At 41.4% G+C, this 22,905-nt stretch overlaps 1 protein-coding gene and 1 long non-coding RNA gene across 11 annotated transcripts in view; both read left to right on the top strand.

The window, feature by feature from the left end:
- The window catches only part of OXR1 (oxidation resistance 1), a 239,956-nt gene that overhangs the window by 53,668 nt on the left and 163,383 nt on the right, over positions 1-22,905 (top strand). The window lies entirely within an intron of this gene.
- LOC140249066 (uncharacterized) lies at positions 22,019-22,896 on the top strand. Its single transcript, XR_011902936.1, has 2 exons — positions 22,019-22,403; positions 22,434-22,896. It is a non-coding gene; the product is annotated as an uncharacterized lncRNA (long non-coding RNA).

Below are 22,905 nucleotides of genomic sequence, written 5' to 3'. Positions count from 1 at the left end.
AGTGTCAGATAAGCTGGCAGGTCTTGAAGCTTTCACCTGCTCACCTGACGCAGCTAGGAGGAGGAAGAGCTATGTACTCATTGTCTAAGCTTATATCCTCACCAACCCTGTCAAAAACAATGCAGCAGCAGGGATCTGAATTTAGCAGCGCTGTGCAGTTACAGCACTGAAATGTTTTTTGTGGATGTTGTGGTAAAGCTTACTGTGTTGTAGTGGTTACACTGACGTCAGCAAACAAAAACAGTTGATCTATTTAAATGGCCCAGGTCCAGTGTCTGCAGCACTGGGATAAAAGATGTCACAACAAATCTCTTCATATCAAACACCTCCCTCTCACCTTTTCTGTCCCTTTTCTGTCACTTGCAGCCTCTCTTTAGCCATTCTGTCCTGTTTTAAGAAAAGCCACTCACAAAAGTGAGAACATTTTTTGTGTGCTGTTTTTGCTCTGAATCATAGAATCATAGAATTACTCAGGTTGGAAAAGACCTTGAAGATCATCAAGTCCAACCGCAGCCTAACCAGTAGCCTATCTCTTAAAAAACAACCACAAAACAATACCACAACAACAAACCTCTGCTAAATCATATCCCTGAGTACCACATCCAAGCGGCTCTTAAACACATCCAGGGATGGCGATTCAACCACCTCCTTGGGGAGCCCATTCCAGTACCTAACCACCCTTTCTGTAAAGAAGTTCTTTCTAATATCCAACCTAAAATGAGAGTGCTGTTTCCCTCCGTATGCTTCAGGGCTCTTGCTGTGGGCCCCTAAAGAAAAACTAACTCAAGAAGAATGACTGAGTCTTGTGAGATCAATCGATCTTCCTCCAAAGAGCAAATGGAGTATGTTGTATGGATGATAATGAGGTCAAATGTTGAATGGAGATTTGTTCAGAAACAGAATCCCTTTTCAAAATTCCTACAGCTTACCATTTTGCCCCCAGTTATGTAGATTCAAATGTTTTTGACTTCATGGGAATTGCTAATCCTACTGTCAGGCGGTTTTTGTTGCCCAGGCGGCACTGTAAAATGATGCAGGGACTCATAACATCAGGAATCTGGTAAGCTGTCTTCCTGCTCCCTGTAATCCTTAGGGACCAGACTCACTCTCTTTTATTGTAAATGTATCTACGTCAGTAGCAGAAGCTAGACACGAGGCTGCTGTGCATTGGATCTGTGCTTTCTCACCTGCCAGCTGTCTTTGCAGCAGAACCTCAAGTCTTGTGATCACAGGTAGAAATAGGCTTGAACAGGAATAGAGGCTTTCTCCTGGGACTTTCCAGCCTTTTGGTGGGAATTTAAGATTCAGGGGGGCATCTGAGGAAAAATAAACAAACAAACAAACAAACAAACAAATAAATATTTCTATTCACATGGGTCTTTTCTATGAAAGAGCTTATCTTCAAAACACCTTATATATTTGATTGTACATAATCCTCCTTTGAATTAAATACATCCCCTTAAACTCCCAAAATGAGTAAACTGTGTTTGAGTACATAAAGGGGATAAAATGTGTGGCGCTCTGTTGTGTGTAGGAAATCAAGAATACCAGAGAAGGCTGACATAGCATGTCTGCACTGTCTGTGATAATAACCAAAATTGTCTCAGCACTGTATGTTGTCAGTGGGATCCAGAAGTACGGCATCTCTGCACCTGGTGTGTCTCAGGGCAGGAGAACAGAGAAAAGCGATGTCAAGTGTCTGCTGTCTTTATTTCCTCCCAAATCAGTATTTTGCCATGAAGTTGAGCACCAACTGGAAAATTCATTGTTCTGTGATTATTGAGGCGTTACTGATTGTCTCTTGATTATTGCCAGTGGTTCCTGTTTAGGATAAGGCATTAACAACGTGAGGATAGAAAGCAGATTTCTCATCCACTTTAGTTAGAACAAATTCAAGTGAAAATCCTGATTCTTTCCTGTAAACTTTCAACTCATGGATGAAAGTAGTTACGTTCATGACTATATACAGGTGTGTATTTAATATGGCTGCCATAAAAGGTAACTTGACAGCTGACACTGGGGCAGAACTTGACCTGTAAAATCCTGATTCATGACTAAGCATCTAGCATGACTTACATGACTTACAGCTTCCAGCTCAAGTGTTCTAGCAATTAAAAGCATTGTTATGTTTGTTTGGAAATGATAAAAGGAGAATTTGGAAAACACTGGAAATGCGGTAAACGTGGAATCTTGTGATGACAGAACACACTTTACTACTGAATGTGGTTTTATTTTATTTTTTAGATGACAAATTGCTATAATACATCAAGCACAACTGCAGATTTGTAGTCTGTGAAGTTTTTTGCTTAGCTACAAAGACTACCAAGTATTGTAGCTGAGTTAAGTATTGCAGCCATATGGTAATTAGCTGATGTTAAAAAAAATCAGTTGACATTTGATTTCACGGACTCTCAAGTGGGAGAGCCAGGGGTGAAAGTATCTGTCCTCTGTCCTGTGCTGGATGGAGCTGACGTCTCTGTTCACGTTCTGGGAAGGCTGAGACATGGTAACAGTGTTTTAGCTTGAGCACGACTGAAAAGGGTTTGTCTGATAGGCCTGGCTGTGGAGAGATGGGTATAAAACAAAATCAAGGACTCAGTGAAGGGGAGCACAAGAAGAGTTTGCCTCCAGCTTGCTAGAGGAGGGGGAAGCCATGGGGGATTGGCTAAAAATGATTCCAGGTTTCTTCCAAATTTCTGCAGGATAATAAAGAGCCTCTGAAGAAAGGACTGAAGCTGAGCGAGGCTTGGTTTCAATTTGTAGTGTGATGAAGCTACTTCCTACTTAGCAAAATTCTATGAAAGCTGTTAATCCTGGTCCTGTTGCTTGCTGCTTGCTGTATCTGTAACCCTTCCACACTGCAGCCTCTCAGTGCTCTCCAGAGGGAAAGGATGGGGTCTGTGGTTGTTTGCCCTTGGATGCACAAGTGAGTGTTGCTGCTTAGGTGCAGAGGGCAAAAATAACGTACTCATTTTGCAGGACTGACTTCCTGCTATGCTTGTTACATGGGCTTATTTGCCATAACAAATGTGCTGCTATTTGTCATACAGTGCTGATAATTATAAATAATGATGATACTGCGTATAATGTAATAAAATACTAAAATTCTGCTAATGATTGGCATATTGTAAAGTGTGGAAGGTTTCTCAAGGGTGTTTTATATTCAGAAAGTGGGATTGTTTAATTCAGCTGTCACTACTAGATTCCAGTGATTGTGTTATACAGTATGTAAAGAAATAAGCACTACGTTAAGTGCAAGATGTCTGTTCCTACACCATGTACCAATAACAGTGCTGTAGTAATTGTCAAATAAGTGTTAGCCATCCCCTTAGATTTCCATATTTTTCCAAAAGAAAAATCTTTACAAGTTTGATTCTTTCATCCCAAAGGCAGACAGAATCTTTTCTTTTTCTTTCCCTCTATAGACTTCCTATTTGCATGACTAATATGTTCCTTGAATACTGGGAAATGAGAATATCTGCTTAACTTTGAGATCCATGTGGACTCCCATCACTGGTGTTTTATAAACTGTTTTAGGCTCTTCTTACTGTTTGGGCAAACAAATATGTTTTGTTGTTGTTTTTGCTTTGTTTTTGTTTTTTTTGCAGTGTTGTGGTAGACATTTCCTAAGGGAAAGATGTTAACTTCTCAGTGCAGGCATGCTGTAATGAAATAGCTCTTTCCTTGTGGTCCTGGCACAAATTTGTCTTGATTGATGTTTTTGCTGAAAGTAATGTGATTGTGATAACTTATGTGAGCTGGGGTAAATGTGAGTCAGCTCTAGCTCTTCTGGGGAGCATAAATATCTGCTAAACTCCTTAGTGTTCTGCTTCTTGCAGATATAACAAGCAGAAAGTGCCAATTTCTTGTGTGCACCTGAGCTGCTATGCTGCACAAACATCAGCAGTGCACAGTGGGAAGAATGTCCATGAGGAAGTTTGGTAATTGCTAAGCCTGAAGGCTGGGAGAGCCTGCAGTACAGCCAGCAAAAAATTGATCAGTGACAGGCTTGGCTAATTTTGCAGCTGGTACCCATGAAAAACAATCACATCGCCAAACTTGCCCTTGTATTTGACATGTGGGCCCCAAGGGTGCTGTAGGTTGGACACAGATCGATATTGTGAGCTTGCTTTTTCGAGCTGTGGTTCTGATCCTGTGCACTGCCATGACTGTAATATTTGGTCAGTACGAACAGCACATAATTATAATTGGATATTTTGTATAATTATAATTTGTATAATTGTAAGCAATTAACGCATGTCGATATATAGAGAGAATTTATTTGAAGACTTCAGGCAGGTTGGATTTTGTACTGGAATCCTGGATAAAATGTATGAAGCTCTTACATGCAGCCAGACAGGCAGTTCAGCCTGTAGTCTGTATTTAAAGAACAGTGTTGCTATCTACAATAATCATTAGAGCTGGCAGTCTTTTTGGAATGCAATATCATTTTCTGACTGGCTGCCATGTATTGCAGCAATCGAACAAGTTTTCCTTCAACCTTATTCCTCTTTTAGATCTTTTCAGTTCAAAGGCATTTCTGTTTCTAGGGTTATTCTAATCTCATTTTTTAGAACCTCTGTGTTTTTAGTGAAACTGTAGAGAAACTTGCTTGCAGTGTGGCCATGCAGCAGCATTTTGGCCATGTTGTGTGTTCCATTTCTGAGCCTTTAGACAGGCGGAGTCTTTGTTGGTCTGTGGCTGCTTTTCTGCCTTGAGAAAGAACAAAAACTGCCAGGAAGAAAGATATTCATCCTAAGGGTAGACTCCAGTTACATTAAATAGAATAGCAGGCGCTCGGAGATGGGACTGGAAGGCAGCCAAAAGGACACTGTGAAATTTTTCAATAGTCTGTCCCTATGTCTGTCTTCTAGTGATCGACAGAGAATGTAATTTCAACCTTCAAACTATTCACTGCATCCAAAAGGAAGTGAATGCTGCTCAGTCTCTGTTTTAAACAGTGCTGTAACCTAGATGAGAAGATACTCAAGCGTTGTTCTACTGTTGCAGTAAATCACTGCAGATAGTACTACTTAGTAGCCTAAGTAAATTGTCCATTTGACTGTCTTGTATCTGTTTTGTAAGGAAAAAATGTGTGATGACTAGTGGATATTGCATAATTTCATTGAGTGTTGTGAGTAAGAACTTCTCAGATGCCTGTTGCTGCTGTGGTGGTGGCTGGAGATGATCGGCCTGGAATTAGCTTGTGAAGTCACGTTTGGAGATGTTAGTGTAGTTATGAGACCAACTGGCCTTGCTTGTAATGTCTGTAAATGGGCTGTTACTGCTTTATGAAAATCTCTCAGATTTATGTATGTAGACTCAGATGGCCTGTGACTTACTGCAAGATTAGTCTCACCAACATCCAGCAGTTTGATGTGTTTCTCTGTACTTATATCTGTTTCTTCCTGGGGAGAGATCTCTGTGTTGTGCTGTTGTTTGTGAGGAAATAACCCACTGAACCTGGTGCAGCTACAAGAGCTTCCTCTCAGTAGAAGGGAAATCAGAGCTGGGTCTGTTATCGTGTGGTGTCAGGCACTGCTGTTCCCTCCCAGTGGGATCTGTACACTGATCTTCTACAGGAGAGAAGAGGGAACTTTAAAAACTTCATTTTAGTGACAGTGGTGATAAGACTGTATATATTATGTATGTATATGTAAGTATATATATGTATAAACTCATGTAATTCAGAAGATTCCTTAATAAAAGACTCATTTCTACTGTCAAATATTTGGGATCTTCTCTGTTGAATTGCACACATTCTAATATTTAGTGTGGTGTTTGTGCTTTCTTTCCTGATGAAGCGTATAGTCTTATTGAAAAAAAAATGATAACACCCTCTCTCTTTCTTTGTTTACATAACAGGGGGGAAATAGTTCTTTCAGTAAATGGAAAAGCAAAGAGAATGGAGGTGCCCTCTGTGGGTATGTTGTAAATGTGAATAAGCAAAGACGATGTTCAGCTTCAGAAAAGAGAGCTGTAGGATTCAGGAACTGAAAATCAGATACAATAGTAGCAAATACAGGTTCAGTTACAGCTAAATAGTGATTTCTCAAAGCTTTTGATGTCTTTTATTCCCAGGCTGTCACAATTTAAGCTGCTGTGTTTTACAGCTAGCTGTCAAACTGCAGAGAAGGTAATTCATCTGCCCAAAGCCCCATGGTCCCGTTTTAGACCATGGGCAGTTCCTGAGAAGGCCAGTAAATGTGGCACTCAGTATGATATATTTGAGGTGTTGTAGAAACATAGTCTTGTCTCCAGTCCCCAGCTACCACAGGTGGCGATATGAAGAGCAGCAGTTATCACCATGAGTAGTCCATTAGCTTCAGCAGAAGCTCCGTTGGTGCATTCAAGGGTAAAATATGTCCTTCTACTTTTTCATTAAATGTTGATCAGGCTGCACTCTGTAGTGCTAAAAATGTGGAGATTTATGATATGTTGGAAGCTGAAGCACTCTTCAGGCCAGATAGTTTAACACAGTAAAATATCATACATGATTGACAGATAGAGCCACACAATACCCACCTTTAATTTGGTGTTTGGTTAAAATGTTGGAATATTGCTCTCAAGCTCAGACTTCCCTCGCTCACTGTCCTTTTGCAGTCTGCAGTTTATCAAGACCCATGAGATGAAAATAATGATGCTTCCTGTAGTGTGAATGGTGCATCTTGCTTGCAAGGGGCCCTGGGGCAACCACCATCCCAAGGATCCTTCAGGAAGCCATGGTGTGTGGGCCTGCAGTGCAACTTCTTTTCCAATTTGGGATGAAATGCCCATATAGTTTTCTTTTATAACTCCTTTATAGCTTCTTTATAACTTCTTGTGTAACTTATTGAAGACTTTCACTTGGCCATAAATACTGCTTCTCTTAGGGTTTTGTGGTTTGGTTGTGGTTTTTTAGCATTTTTTGAAGAACAGAAATTCTATCTTTAAGCATTTTGTGGTTTTCATGCTTCTGAGGTCGGATTCAAAATGTGATGATTAAGAAGCATATCTTTTTAAAATAATTTCAGCTGTTTCTTCTCTTAATTGTTCCTCTACGCTTCTTTTGCTGTTAGCATTCTATAGGAAAGCAGAGACTGGCTGGACCTTGAAAGTATCAGTAGATAACTCTCCAAATATTTTCTATCCATGACACCATATACATTGTAGCCCAGAAGTTGCAGCCTCTTGAGTGTTGATTTTCTCTATTGATTAGCTCATATATATATAAAGCTTATTTCAGAAGAACTTTCCTAGCTAAAAGGACAAGAGGGGTGATTGTCCCCTTCTGCTCTGCCTTCATGATGCCCTGCCTGGAGTACTGCATCCTTGTCTAGGGCCCCCAGCTAAATAAAGATGTGAGGCTTTTGGAATGAGTCTAGAGGAAGGATGTGAAGACGCTCACAGGGCTGGAGAACCTGTCCTACAAAGACAGGCTGAGGGATCTGAATTTGTTCAGTCTGGAGAAGGGTAGGCTCCAGGGAGACCTCATGCAGCCTTTCAGTAGCTGAAGGAGGCCTTACAGGAATGAGGGACTCTTTTTGAGTGAGTGTAGTGAAAGGACAAGAGAAAATGGCTTTAAACAATAATAGATTAGGTTTAAATTAGATACGAGGAATAAATCCTTCACAGTGAGGGTGGTGAGGCACTGGCACAGACTGTCCAGAGAAGCTGTGGATGCCCCATCCCTGGAGGCATTCAAGGCTGGCTTGGAGAGGGCCCTGGGCAGCCCGATCTGGTGGGTGGCAGCCCTGCCCATAGCAGAGAATTGGAACTGGGTTATCTCTGAGGTTCCTTGCAACCCAAACCATTCTGTAAGTCCGTGATTCTGTTAAGGCAATTCTAAAAACACCCTTAATGTCTCTTCAGTCAATATTGTACTAGAAATACTGTAGTTGTATTAGTATCACATGATACCACTCCAGTACAAACCCCTTGGGGAAGGGAACACAAAGCAACCCAGAGCAGAAGTCCTGCCAGGTGCTTCTTGCTGTGGAGCCACAATAGAACTATTTGAAGGCAATTCTCTCAGGCTTTGTTTTTTTAATGTATTTTCTCTTTTTCAATTTTACATCTAATGTTGCTACATTTACAACACTGAAGAAGCTGGTAGAGTAATTGAAAGAAAACTTCTTTCCATTTCTTGTCTATCATGCTTGTTTTCAGCCAATAAATGCACCTGTGGATTGATACACTTAAGTATACAGGTAGCAAACCTCCAGGCAATACAACTCATTCTGAAGAAATTGCCTGTGTAATTAGCTTTACAAGCAAGCTTTGGTTTTGTTCTTGGCATTTGGACTATTGCTTTGTTACAGGCAACAATAAGTGTGCGCAGCACCTCCAAAGAATCAGAAAGCCACAACTTCAGATGCTTCTTGGGAAATCATCCTGTGAATTATTTCCTCATGCCCTATCTGATAAAAGCAGGAATTAAGGAGCTGATTAACACCTGACAGGATAAAACACTCTTAATTGTTTCTGTTTCAAGCCAGTGAAACTATTTCTGCTGACTCTTTTTTAGTGTTTGCTTTAGTACTTGTCCTTGATGCACTGGAACTGTACTTTCTTAGACTGAAACTTTAAAGTTATGCTCTCAAAACTACAGTGTTTGGTTTTTTCTTTCTTTTTTTCTGTCAATATGAGGTCAATCTTCCTGTTAGGCGTTTCCTGTTCTTAAATTTATGTCTTGTCTGTAGCCATTTTCTTATTAATGTGAAATTTACGCTATTGTACGCTTCAAAGCAAGTGGTATTTTTGTTGGAATGGAAGAAAAGTTCAGTGTGAATGAGCTGATGGGATACTGTGTCAAAAACAGTGAGCTATCTCATTAGAAGCTTATCCCTGTTTCTAGAAGCAGTCTAATTTCAATCAGTAGTATTAAGAACAGGAGATATAATTAGAATATAGGTCACTAATAAGTGAAGATTTCACTTCATATACGCACTTGTACACTTGGGGTAATATAGTGATATTGTCTGATATCAGTGATACTGTCTGTTATCAGATATGGGAATATGTGCCTGGTTGCATGCATGCTGGATCTGTATGGTCTTAGTTTCACATTAATTGCTTGATGTGGATGATCCTTAACACAATGTTCGGGTTTTGAAAACAGTGTATCTGTCTAATCTTTTGCTCTCTGTCTGATCAGATACACCAATGTATATAAATGCAGATCTGTTTACAGAATATTTTGTTGCCAGAATCTGATTTTCAGTGCCAGTTGAGATAGCTGATCTAAGTCTGTACAGGGGAAGTCAAATTATGCTGGCTCTTCATGTTCGCCATGTAGAGGATGTCACTGGGGAATCTTGACGATACACTTATTTGGATCACTGTGAGGAACAGCAGGAAAAGGATGAGGCATGGAAAACAGGGAACAGCATTTGAAAAAATAATTTAGTGTTAATGCTAAATCATGCACAGCAAAACATTTGTTTAAAAAAAGTTCAAAGGTGATGATTTTATGGCCACCAAGAATACGTACTTTTTAAAAACACAAACAGTAATTAAGCTGTGGAGATGGTGCCAGAAGCAAAAGGACCGGTGAGTTCAGAAGGGCTTTACATTCATTCAGCAGTAACGAAACACAAGTTTGTTTTATTTAAAGAACACCAGAAAAATCCTCATTGCTCAGGGAATGGACCTGCTGACTGACCTCGGTCTGGAGGAAGCTTCCCTTGGGTTCTGCTCATTAGTGCTGGCAACTTATTGGCATTGGGACCCCTGTTCTCACCCTGAAATTTTATGCTGTTTTTATTTATTTTTAATTTTTTTTATACTGTTTTAATTCTTTCTGTGTGATGGGACTAAATCTGGGCATACGACTCATGCTAGAAAAAAAATATGAATACAGTGAAATATCATTCTAAGTGCACTGTTTTCTGCCAAGGTTACTTCAGAGGTCATGGCCAAGCAAAGAGGGAAATGCAGACACCACAGCCAGAGTCCTCTGCTTCATCCATTTTGCATTTCTACAGTGAAGGGAAAGCATGCTAGATGAAGGTCTGATGAGTCACGTCAGCTGGCATTTCATCTTCCATAATAACGGACCACAGTCAGTGCATAAAATTCATATTTCTGTGGGGTGTTTATGTACAATTAAGCTCAAATTCCCTCACAAAATTATGATGTTATTATTGACTGTTTTGTGTTCTAGTTTCTTTTGGGTCCTGCAGAAGGCATTCCTTTTATTTTTCTTTTCAGCATAAAACTACTGCATCTTCTAGGAGAATTTCATTTTCCTCCCTAATTATTTTTATGCTGTTAAATAATAGTGAATTGTTTATTTCCTCATGTAAATAAAGAATGTGAGTTTGGATTTTCTGTGCTGAAATGCTGCTCTATTACTGATTGCTGCTCCTGCATCGTCTGTTTATTCTTAAAATGCTAATTGTTTTAATGTGTTGTTCTTACATGTCTAAATGAATGGGTGATACCATGAGGCTGAAAGACTGTCCAAATCTTTTTCATTTCTTTTGTAAGAAAAAAAAAGGCTGCCTTTTAAATTCACTTTCAGAGCACCATAATAGCCACTTCAGATATATATCTGATATATATATATATATATACTGTGATACTGTGATACTGTGATATATATATATCACAGTGTCACGCGAGTTGGAAGGGACCTTAGAGATCATCGAGTCCAACTCCCGGGATTCGAGCCCTCTGTGTAGCAGAGCAGCATTTCTGCCACTTACGCCACAGGGGGGATTCGAACCCTGGGCCTCTGGTGTTGCAAGCAGCAACTTATACCACTGCGCCACCGGAGGCACATATAGGTAATATCTATATATATATATTTATATATATATATTATAGCTGAAGTTAAAATACTTGTGTAGAAAATGTAGAAATCATCAAATATTCCACAGGTTGGATTCACAAGTTGGAATTCATGTGACATGGTTTAGTGGGAAATATTGGTTATAGGTGGATGGTTGGACTGGATGATTTTAGGGGTCTTTTCCAACCTTGGTGATTCTGTGATTCTGTTTCTGAGGGACGTTCCTCAGAAAGCATTGATGAGTATTCCCTTGTAAATAAAGTATAGGATAGGATGTGAAAACTGATAAGCTGAAGGGAATATGTAAAGGAAATGTGAAGAAGATGGATTGGTGAGTTGCAGAGGTGATACACAGCAAGGGATTTTGGCCAATGAGAATATAGTGATGCTTCTCAGTGATGATAGCCATAGGATACTGAATATACACACTATATATATAGCCTCATTTGACATGCATCAGTAAGTGCTCTTACATAAAGTTATCTTGAGATGACAGTGGACTTTTTGGTCATAAAATTAAACTCAGTTTTACAGTTATACGAGCTTAATGCTGAGTCTCAACTCTGAAAGCTTTTGTTTAATAGAGGAGTGGCTCTTAGTCTTCTGTGTATGGGAAGGTGCATAGAAAAAAAGAATGTTTGGAGGAGAAAAACACAGGATCCCAAAGGAAATGGCAGGGACATCTGTTTTGATAAAGTAGTGGATGATTTTTCTGCATTGAATGTCATCATGTGCAATAACTGAGAATTTTGTTGCTGTTGTTAGCAGAAACACGTTCAGTGCCTTGGTGATTTTTCTACTAATTGATGCTAGTGTTAGGAATTATCTCCTGCTTGTAGCTTGAGCTCATTCTTTCTCTTGTGTTATCACAATTTATGATAGCAGGAAGGCAAAGAATGGACTATTAAGTCTGCTCCTCTGCCACTTAAATCTGTTACCATATTCCATCATTTTAACAAGTGCTGAAATACCCATTTATGTCATCCTTGCTTTCTAAGGTTTTCCGTAAGAGCGTATAAAACAGTTCTGAAGGAATGCACAGATATTTTAGGGAATGCTTTTTCTCCTCCCTATCTCCCAAAAGTCAGCTCTGCTTCTGGAGGAGGAATGCTATGATAATGTAGCACAGTCTTTTTATATTAATTACTGCACAATATACCACAAGCTGCAAAGTCCCTGTTCTACAATAAGACTACCGGTTGTAACGGTGCCGCATGGAGATTTAATGGCATTCATGCAAAACCCATTTTGTCCCAGCTTTATCATATGGCAGATAACAGTTCAATAAATATTCTGGACCAGACTAGATGAATTGAACATTGAGTATGAAATTTAAAATAATTCCTCTGTTTGTTGCCAAAGGCGCTGGACAAATGCTGTATATTTGTATCTCCTGCATCAGCTGCATTTAGTTTTCGTTTCTCAGACAAAGGAGATAGTTGCATTGCTACATTAATTATAAGGTTACTTTAAATGTGTTTTGATTTCATTATTGCCTTTTTTGGAGATAGGTTTAAAACCAACAAACATATGTGACCGTTTATTAGTCATCGAATATGATTTATTAAAGTCATTGGAATATGGTACAAATGTAAGCGTTCCGACTTCAAAGAGAATTGCACATTTAGGCAATTCTATAATATTTTCTTAAAGCAAAGCTAAACTGATTCTACATGACAGCGGTCTTAATGAGGCCCGATAAACAGTACAGTTTGTAACCTCAGGCCAACTGCTGAGCAGAAGCCGAGAGCAGTGCTACAGCTTTAGTGAGCCCATTACTGTGAAAGATGCTGGATCCTAGAGCAGCCTGAGTCACTCACTGCACAAGAGATGAAGCTCCAGTAAATAGAAATGAATATCCAAGGTGACGGGTGACAACTTTGTGCATGATGATTTTCTGTGATTTGACAGTGCCTTGATATGGTCTTAAGGCATGGGGCTTACTAGCAGCCATTTACATTTTTAGCCGTTGAAGCTTCTGTTTCTATACAGACATTAACATTTGGGGGCTTGTGGTTCCATGTAAGTATTACAAATTTCCTTTGCTTACTTTTTGAATTTAATTCCTAGAGCTTCTCAGGATCTATAACAGCCCTTGTAAACTGCTGGATGTTCAGTAGTACTGGAATGCAAATGTTATTTCTGCCAAGTTAGGCTTATTTTCATTATGTTCTTCTGGAGGTGAGTCAAGGTAGGAGCTTGTGTGTGTATGAAACATGCAAAAATGCTTGTATGTGTATTTGTGTTCAAGAAACATTTAGATGTTGTACTGAGGGACATGATTCAGTGGGGCATATTGGTGATGGGTGGATGGTTGGACTGGGTGATCTTAGAGCTCTTTTCCGACCTCGGTGATTCTGTGATTCTGCAATTGAAACATTTTCATTCACTTGATGACAAGTCACCCTGAGCTGTGTACTGCAAACCCTGTTCTAGCCCTGTTTGTTCCTTGAAGTTGAAAAAAGAGCAGGTTACTCTACCTTGATATTCAGCTTTGCTGGTCTTTTATTTTTTTACATGATCTTAGCATGTACTGAAACAAGCCCTCCTCTAGCAATATCATCTGGCTGAAATGCTGTGGTTCCTTGGGTAGAAATCACTATCAATACTGAATCAGCAGTAGTGTACCATGCAGTTGTCTGTTGAAGTATGGGATGCGATTATCAAATCCTTCCGTTTCTTGTTTTGCCCAGATTAAAACTTAAGCATGTTGAAACTCCTAGCCTTAACCTGTTTTCCCTTTTCCAGTGTGAAAGAAATCACTCTGGAGTTCAGACCCAGTGCAACTTGAGGTCTGCTCAATGCCTATGGTCACATCCTCAGCCACCTCTTCCCTGGTCAAACTGCAGGTTGTTTCCCAGCCCTGCCCCACTGGCACATCCAAACCCCACAGCATTGGGGCTCCTCCAGAAGCAACCTGTATACCTCAAAGAGCACTGAAGGCAGAGTAACTTCTCTTAGAAGCTGCTGTGCTCTCTTAGTCTGTATGAAAATATACCTAAAGTTCCATTGGAAATGCAACATAAATGGATTTAGGATGTGAAAAGATAGGAAAGAGTTGAGCTGTGTTTCTTAAGTTTAAGGTGATCAGAGATGGTGAGCCAACTCAGGATCTACTTCTGTGTACTAAAGGCACAGACTAAATAAAACAGAAGTGGTGGTGGCATGGGATAAAGAATTGCAACAGTACAAGATAACAGGCAGAGACTTATTGATGTTGGTGGGAATAGCATGTAATTTGCTGGACCAAATACTCATATTTTCCTGAAGTAACTTAACAAAAAATCTTAAATTTGATGTGCCTTGAATTTCTAATTCCTAAATAAATGTTACCTCTCACCTTTGTGGAGTTGCCGAACCGAGTGGTTAACAGAGAAATACAGGCTTGGAATGGGTTTGCTGTTGATGTTTTTGGTCTTCAACGAAGTGAGATGGCAGAAAAAAGATGTTAAAATAAGACAGAGCTAGTGGAAAAAGATTGTGCAATCAGATGCCATTCCTCATTTAGTGCTGTTAAATTGCAGAGTGGCAACAACAAAGCATAAGTTGTCATCTGCTGACATTTAATTCAGTGGAAAACAGGAAAAATGCACTGTTAGAAAATGATCTCAGAATCCCCGGAGAGTTGCAGAGATGTATGGAGAGACAGATTAACACAATAAAAGTCAATGTGGTTTGTGTCCTGGGTGACATCACTGCTTCACGCAATGACATTGTTTGTATTTACAGTTAAGAACCATGTCCACAAATAGCGTTGGGATTGCTAGAAGCAGTGTAGTGACCACACAGCATCACTCGGACAGTGAGTGGACAAATCACAGTTAATCACTGCAGGGAGGGACATGAGTGACATTGGTACGTTGTTTCTCCTTAGGGGGTGTCAGGCACACCACAGTGCAGACTGAGATGTCTGAGCCAAGGTACAAAATGCAAACAGAGCTTCTGCTGGTGGATCAGGTGTTGGGAAATTGAAGCAGCAGCATTGATAATCTGAGGTCAAACAAATATTGCTTGTTTCACAAGTAGATTGGTTACTGCTGTTAGAAGTTGCCCTACAGATGCATTGTTATTTTTGTAGGACCATTTAATTCCCTTATACATGAGACTATGAAAATAACTGTGTTATGAGGAAGTGGTTGTGTGGAATCATGTGTGCTGGGTCTCCTTGCTAGGTCACAGTACAGACACTGGAGGAACCTGCTCAGTGTCATCCTCCTTGCCTGTGATAAACCAGCAGTTTTGTAGGCATAAAGCTACTAAAAAACAAAGAGCAAACAAACCAACAGGTAACTGATCCTAATGAGTTAAAATTATTTCTTTAGAGTAAGGTCTCTAGCTGCTAAGCCATGAGTGACATAGCAATAACGTATATCATTATTGCCATTTCTTTGAAATGCTTGTGGCCATCTTTGTCACATAAATGTGATGGTATGGCTTTGTGTAGGTTATTGCACTCTTGTATGCTGAAGAAATCAGCGCCTGCTGCCTGTTCCAGTGTTGCTGATCTGCGCTCAGGAACATGTGGTCGCTGACCCTGGGAAACAAGCAGGGTAGCTATGCAGACTCCAGAATTTTAGTTGTTCTGGACTTCTAGCAGTCAGCTTATTTACTGCATCAGAATTCACTGTTGTTCCCTTTCCCTGTGGAAGTTTTAACTATGAAAAAGTGAAAATTGTGTATAAATCCATAACTTAATATCTCAGTTGATACATAAAGGAGGTAGGCTCTGAGGCTGGTTTTCCTGAAGGTGTTCCATGGGAAGTTAGGGGTGTCTCCAGTCTGTCTTTTGTAGCTGCTGTGATAGTGAGTCAGTGGTGCAGTGAGGGTGTTGTGGCTGGAGGCAGATGAGCCATGTGTAACAGTCCTTGCCAGCCCTCCCTCACACGTTCCCTTGTAGTGGAGGAACTCTCTCTCCTTCTACTATTCTGTGGTACATGGGACAGATTGCAGGTGGGTGACAGAACTGTCCTGTCCATGGTCTTGTTGCACTGTAGGGTTGATGGTGGCCATCAATGTGTAAGCCCTCACCCAAAATAAGGATGAGGAAGCCCTGTTGTACTCTGCCTTGTCCAACCGGCATGGAGAAGAAGGCAGCTCAGTTATTCAGCTGGCAGTTCTGGGAATGAGGGATGAGCAGTGGTGGCCATTGATGTCCTACCGAGTTGTTCTCACAGCCTCAAGCTTGCTTCTGTGTGCTTCATTTATTAAAAGTTAGGTTCCAAGTTCCTAACAGCAAGTGTATGTGAGTGATACTTGTAATCAAAGCACTCGTTTTTCTCTTCAAAACAATACGCAAGCATCAGCAAATTCTTTCCACACCCTTTTAAGCTTCTCTCTTTTTCAGAGTATCAGAGAAACAGCAGCATAATCTGCTCTCTTTCCTTCTTCTCAAATCAGATCTTCTGTTTGATTGATGCTCCTTTCAGAAAGTAATTCAGATATGAAGCGGTAGTGATATTCTGGAAGAAAATATTTGTTGGCACTTCGTATTAACTCTGTTGTTCTGGCCAGCAGGACTTCATTTGGCCTGGTCAGCCATCCCGAAATACTACAGGCCAATAGCTGGGTCATAACTAAGAATATTTTGTTAAATTTTTGCTTTAGTCTTTGTTGTCATCCTGTTTATTTTGATCACGTACTCAAACAGTTGTCTGTGAGTAAAACAGCTGTTGTTCCGCTCTTGTCATGTTGATTTTTATTTTGTTTTTAAATAAAAAACCCTGGTTAATTGGGTCCTGATTTATAAGTATGATAAGTGACAGACAGGTTTCACTTCCAGGTAAACACTGAATGTCAAAGCCAATTCAGATACTTGAGATATTTTTAACATTAGACTTTCCTTTTTAACTGCAAGGGTAAGATGCTCACATGACATTGTCAAGTGCAGGAGAGCTGGACTTGCAATGCTGCACCCAGAGGTGAAAGGCCAGCACTGCTTGCATGAGCCAACGCCATCCTGGGACGAACAAGTTTGGTTTGAACTTGCTGAGAATCCTGTCTAGAGTTTTTTCCTACATTCAGACTGATGGATGAGCTGTTTTATTCATGGATAGAATATTCTTCATCAGAGATCTTCAGTTTGACCATCAAATTGTTAATTAAATTTCTAATTATTTCTAATAAGAATATAAAAAAGAAAAATGTCAAAGAAAAAACTCCTGTCATATTTTATTCAATAAGTAGACCCTCTAATTTTCATGTTTCTGCAAGAACTATAAAAATGTCACTTTAAATTAGATTGCAGCTTATTGATGGCTTGTGAGGGAAAGTGGCCATTTCATCCCTTTTGTCTTAATGCCACCATCTCCAGCTGTATCGCCACATCTTGATTAGCATTTCTACTGCATCTTACGCAGTGCCTTTATCAATGCAGAGAGTGCCTGCATTTGGAATCCCTTGTGCATGAAAATTGGTAACTGAATCAGAGCAAGATTTCATCTACAAGAAGAAGAATGTCCTTTTGCCCTCCCTCAATCAGGGAGGAGGAGATGTGGGATGGAAGTAACCCCAGTACAGACAGCCTGTGGATCTGCTGGCCCAACAGTGTCGGCAAAGCTTCACCCTAGGAGCGCTGTGAGAGCTGATGTTCCACTCTAAGCCCTGAAGTAAAGAGCACGGAACAAATGTAATGGTTTCATCCTTCCTCTTCCCATTTTTTAGATGGTAGGTGGTTCCCAGATTGGGGTCTGAAGAAATAGAAGAGAAAAGGGCATAAAATATCATCACAGTTACCATTTTACCATAAAATGTGTAGAACCAGACGGTTCTTGGAAGTAGAGTTATAGAGTGGAATAGCTCTTGTGGAAGGGACCTTGAAAGAACTGTAGAGTCCACCTTCCTGGCTGCTTCATGGCCAACACAGAGTTAAAGCACATTACTGAGGGCATTATTCAAATGTCTTTTGAGCGCTGGCAGGTATAGGGTATCACCCACCTTGCTAGGAAGCCTGGTCCAGGGCGAGACCTGTGCTACCTGCAAAGAGTTTGATTCACTTGTTTTTGAAGGGGAACTAAAGCTGTTGTTACTTTCATTTGTGGCTTTAAAATAATGTATTTAGTTATTTATTTATTTATGCCTGAGTAATTGGGGCTGTCAGGCAGCGGAATAGCAGGAACAGTACTGCTAGAGGAGAGAGCAGTTTAGTGCACAATGCATTTGCAACTTTTCAGTTTTCTGCCGCAGACCTATAATTTATTATTGGTAACGCAGAAGGAAGGGTGGGAATGCTGCCAACCTGCACCAGAGGCCAACAGTAACTCAGGCTAAAGCAGCCACTGCTGTAGGATCATAGATAGAATCATAGAATGGCCTGGGTTGAAAAGAACCCCAGAGATCATCTAGTTTCAACCCCCCTGCTACGTGCAGGGTTGCCAATCACTAGATCAGGCTTCCCAGAGCCACATCCAGCCTGACTCTGAGTGCTTCCATAGAGAAGGTGAAAGTGACATCAAAATGATGTCAACATTAGCTGAAGACAATGAGATGAACAATGTAATGCATGATATCAAGTGACATGAAAGCAGCTGAAGCACTGCTGTGCTCTGTGGTGCTGGAGTTCTGGCACAAGCTGCCCAGATGCTGTGGGGTCTCCTCCTTGGGGCCATGGGCCATGTGCCTGGAGTCACAGATACAGGACAGAAGATATCCTCAGCAACTCTGACTCAGATACCTATGCCACCTCCTATTGTAAATAAAGAAAATAATCAAAAATAATAAATACTAAACATTAAAATGTATCTACTGTCATATGTGCAGATTTGGATTTAAAAGTTAAATAAGAAGTGGTACGGGAGAAGTTGCTATAGTAGTAGCAGGAAGTATAAGTGACTTCATGAATACAATATACGTTTTATATTTTCTAATAGCATCTCTTGGTAATAGGACATAAAAGAGCATGGGGACTTAATAGTGCAGCTGAGTTTAGTGTCTTCTGGACCGCCCATTTTATACAAGCTATTGGGTATTCTGTTAAAGTGGATGCACTTTAAGACATCACTTGTTTCTATTCCGTGGATACTGAAAGGACAGATCACTGTTTTGAAATAGGATCCTCCTGGCACTCTCTCTGTTGGGTTGTTTGTTCTGCAGCAGTATCTCAAAAATACATTGAGCTGGTATGGGATGCTTCATAAAGATACATGGGAATATCGTCTGAGCAAGAAGCCCTGCCTGTGTTCTGGCTGGAAGGTGTGAAGGCACTTAATGACTGTCAGTGCACACTGCTAATTTGTACTGGTATTTTTAGTTGTACTCCCAGTAGGAATGGTACTGGGTTTTTGACAGCATCTCAGCGGCAGCTGTGACTGCTGGCTCCCTGGGGAGAGGGCACCGTGGATGTGCAACAGCCATCCCTTAGCTAAGGCTGATGCTTGCTTTACACTAATAAACCACATTTCCAATTACATAATTTTTACAGAAACAAAACAACCTCATAAAAGTGCACAACCTGTCCTTTCCTGTGAGAAATTTGTTGGATATATATATGTATATGTTCAGGGGAAGGGATTGTGGAAATAATGTAAAGCTGTTTATATAAATCTTAGCGTATGTCCCGCCAGACGTAACCTGCAAAGTCTCAGTTTGTGTTACCTTGTTAGTTCTGATTGAAGATCGTGGTGATTTTCCACATCTCCTGCTTTTATAACAGCAGGTTGGGAAATGATAGAAGTGCTTTACAGATAAAACATATAGAGGAGAAGGGAACTTGAAATATTTTTGTTTTTCTGGTTTGTTTTACTTACTATGACTACACTGTGATAAGCCATTTGCTTATATAAATATGTCACATGGAGTAATTCTGCGGATCTCTGTTGATAAAGATACAAGTAATCAGGGATAAAATATAAATTTTGACACTAGAAATCATAGTTTTGTGTAACGTTGTGTCTGTAGGATTGAAAGCAAGCTATTTTTGGTATTCAGAACCAGAGCTGCTGGTCCATGATGGGCTGTGAAATAGTCCTGTTGGGCATGCAAGGGCTCCTAATGAGCAGTTCTCAGAGTTTCTAAGGAATGACTTTACTCTTTTATGAGTATTTGTGTTGTAGGTAGCCAGAGCTGTTGTGATTAGTGCTGCTGCATACATAGCCTGCAGAGAATCTTTCCAGAATGCTGTGGAGAGAGGAGGCCCATCCTGATGTATTGGTGGTGGATTGCTAGTGACACATGCTGGGATTGTTACAGAAAGAGCATGGATTTTTTTGGTGTGGCTTTGTTTTTTTGAGCAACCAGTTTGTAGTGGGAACACTGAGGAGGTTCAGATTTAAGGGTGATTTCAGGAGTGATTATCACTGTTGTTGGAGCTTTATGTAATTACATTGTTAGGTGCATGTGCGTGTTTTAAGGAACTAAAATATTCCCTAAACTAGTGCACTGTATTCATCTAGTGCACCTGGCCAGGCTCGAGAGATGACCCCATGCCAACCTCATGAAATTTAGCAAGGCCAAGTCCAAGGTCCTGCACCTGGATTGGGGCAAAGCACGGATACAGGTAGGGCAGGGAGTGGCTTGAGAGCAGTCCTGAGAAGGATCTGGGGGGTGTGGATTGATGTATTATTCAACAGGGGCTGGCAATTTGCGCTTGCAGCCCAGAAGGCCAGCTGGATCCTGGGTTGCCCCAAGAGAAACTTGACCAACAGGTCGAGGGAGGTAATTTTGCTCCTCTACTCTGCTCTCCTGAAACCCTACCTGGAGTATTGCGTCTGCTTATGGGGCCCTCAGCACAAGAAGGACATGGAGCCGTTGGAAGAATATGGAAGAACCAGGAAGCTTTGAGTTAGGTCCCAGATAGTTCCTCAATTTCTGCACAGCTCGTTAGCTGTCCTTTAAGTAAAAATATTTTGTGGACCTCAGAGTGCATGTGTTTTGCTTTGGACTTTCCTAGCTTCCACTGTGTTCAGTCTATCTTGCTTGATGAAAACAGTTCAGGAACCATTGGGTGAAGCTTGTTGCCGTAGGAGGGTGGGAGGGCACTCTAGAAGTGAAGCGAATGTGCTGAGCAGAGTACAGGAAGCTTCTGGGATAATGCATGTGGGCTGCTGCCGAGGACCAGAAGTTCTCAAAGACCATGGGGAGTGAGAGGAGCATGGGGTGAGGGGTTCTTGCTTTAGGGTTGTGTGATACCAACATGCACAAGCAGCAAAGAAGCAATTAGCATAGCTTTTCCACAGTAGAAGTGTTCTTTATTGACTTTGGGTTTTGACTTTTTTGCTCTCTGCTGTATTGAGTAGTTTGTGTCATCACTGTGGATTCTGAGAGTCTTTGGGCTTGGTGACACCTTTCTGATTTTCCTCTCTTGTCTCCAGCATAGACAGATGTATATTGATAACGTAGAGCAGTAATTGGTTGTACCAAATGGTGGTGCTTTTGGTCTGGTGACAGCCATGTTTGGTCTGGTGCAGCACCAGTGAGGGGCCCAGTTGCTGGTGGGGAGGCAGGCAGGCCACCGGCTGGGCAGGGCTGTTGGTGGTGCCCAGTGTCACCCTTGTGGGCAGGGGCCTGGCTCAGCAGTTGCCAAAGCAGGTACCTCCAGTAAACTTTTAGGAAGTTTAAATACTTTTACTGTCAGGAAATTTCATCTTTTTAAGGTTTCGTTCATCTTGTAATCGGGTTATCTAGATTTACCCGTGATAGAGGCTGCTGCCCCTAGAAGGGGAGAAATGAACAAAAACAACGGCAGCAATCTAAGGAAAGAACTTATTTTACTAAATACGAGACACAATATGATACAATATAACTACAACTACTATATCAAACAAGGCAGAGAAAAAGAAAGAGAGAAAAAGAGTCCCGGAGAACCGGGGGCCTACTGCAATCTCTAGGCGACAGGCTGGAACGTTGCTGATAGAGCGAGACAGCAGGGATGGAGCGCTCCAAAGCGATAGACAGGGCGAAAAGAGGGACGTTCCAGCCTGGGAGCGAGATTATATGTGTGTCCTCCTCCTCTGGTGATTCATCTCTGGCCGCGTTGTCCCCTGGGATATGTAGTTTCCTCCAAGGGCTGAGTACTCGGGATGCTGCCATTCCACAGATCTGGAGCATGAACCTTCCACACTTCCACATACCCTCTGTTACACTTCCACATACCCTCTATTACACTTCCACATACCCTCTGTTACACTTCCACATACCCTCTGTTACACTTCCACATACCCTCTGTTACACTTCCACATACCCTCTGTTACACTTCCACATACCCTCTATTACACTTTCTTATACCACCAAAACAGTTCATACCGCTGTCTCGCTCCAATTAAGGAGTGAGGCAAGGTTCTTTTGATAAATTATGCTCGGCGTGAGATTAAGAAGAGAAGCATTCAAATGTTGATCCGACCAGTTTATTGGGAATAATAGACGGCTGAGGGGATGGGGAAGGGAGAGCGGCGGATACCAAAATTAGGGTGATGGGGAAGGGAAAGTGGGCGACAGGAAAGGTAGAAAAGGCAAGAATTACGGAAAGCGGGGAAAGTCACCTCCTGAACGCAGCAGCGTCCCGTTGCACGTCGTTTCGTTGGTCCAGGAGGAACAAGCGCAGGGGAGAGCCGCAGCAGAGGGTCAGGCCGCAAGCAGCAGATCGGTGCAGCGCAGAGCGGGAGGTAGAAAGGGCAGCGAGGTATCGGGAGGCAGCGAGGTCTCACGGAGCAGAGTCTCGAGCAGCGAGGTCTCACGGAGCAGAGTCTCGAGCAGCAAGCCCAGGTGAATCCGGTGTCCGCCGTAGGAAGACGTTGGAGGAATCTGAAGCCAGATGCCTAAGAGTTCTTCATGCATGCATCTTCTTCAGCATGCAGGCGTTCACGTAGTGAGGCATCTGATGTCAGACAACCTCCTTGTTCATGAAGAGAGGCATCTGATGTCAGAAAACCTCTACCCCAAAATCCATGGTTTGTCCATGCTCTATTTATCCTTCTTCTTCCCAGCCTTCGGGACATTTCTGGAAGGCTTGGCTCAGAGTCCTGTGAATACCTCGGAGATGGCCCTCTTCCTTGAGATAGGCCCACACAAAAGACCACTTAAGGGCCATTCATCTGTATCTTATCTCCCTTTCGTAGCTCCCGGACTTGTCCATCTGTCATCTGTCTGTCATCTGTCACGTCACCCTTAAACAAAGGGGGTCTGGAACCGTGGTTCAGACT

Source organism: Excalfactoria chinensis, chromosome 2 (assembly GCF_039878825.1).
Source record: "Excalfactoria chinensis isolate bCotChi1 chromosome 2, bCotChi1.hap2, whole genome shotgun sequence".
In the NCBI taxonomy this organism is placed as follows: domain Eukaryota; kingdom Metazoa; phylum Chordata; class Aves; order Galliformes; family Phasianidae; genus Excalfactoria; species Excalfactoria chinensis.
Note: the sequence above shows the minus strand (reverse complement) of the source record. Positions and strands in the feature narration are given on the sequence as shown.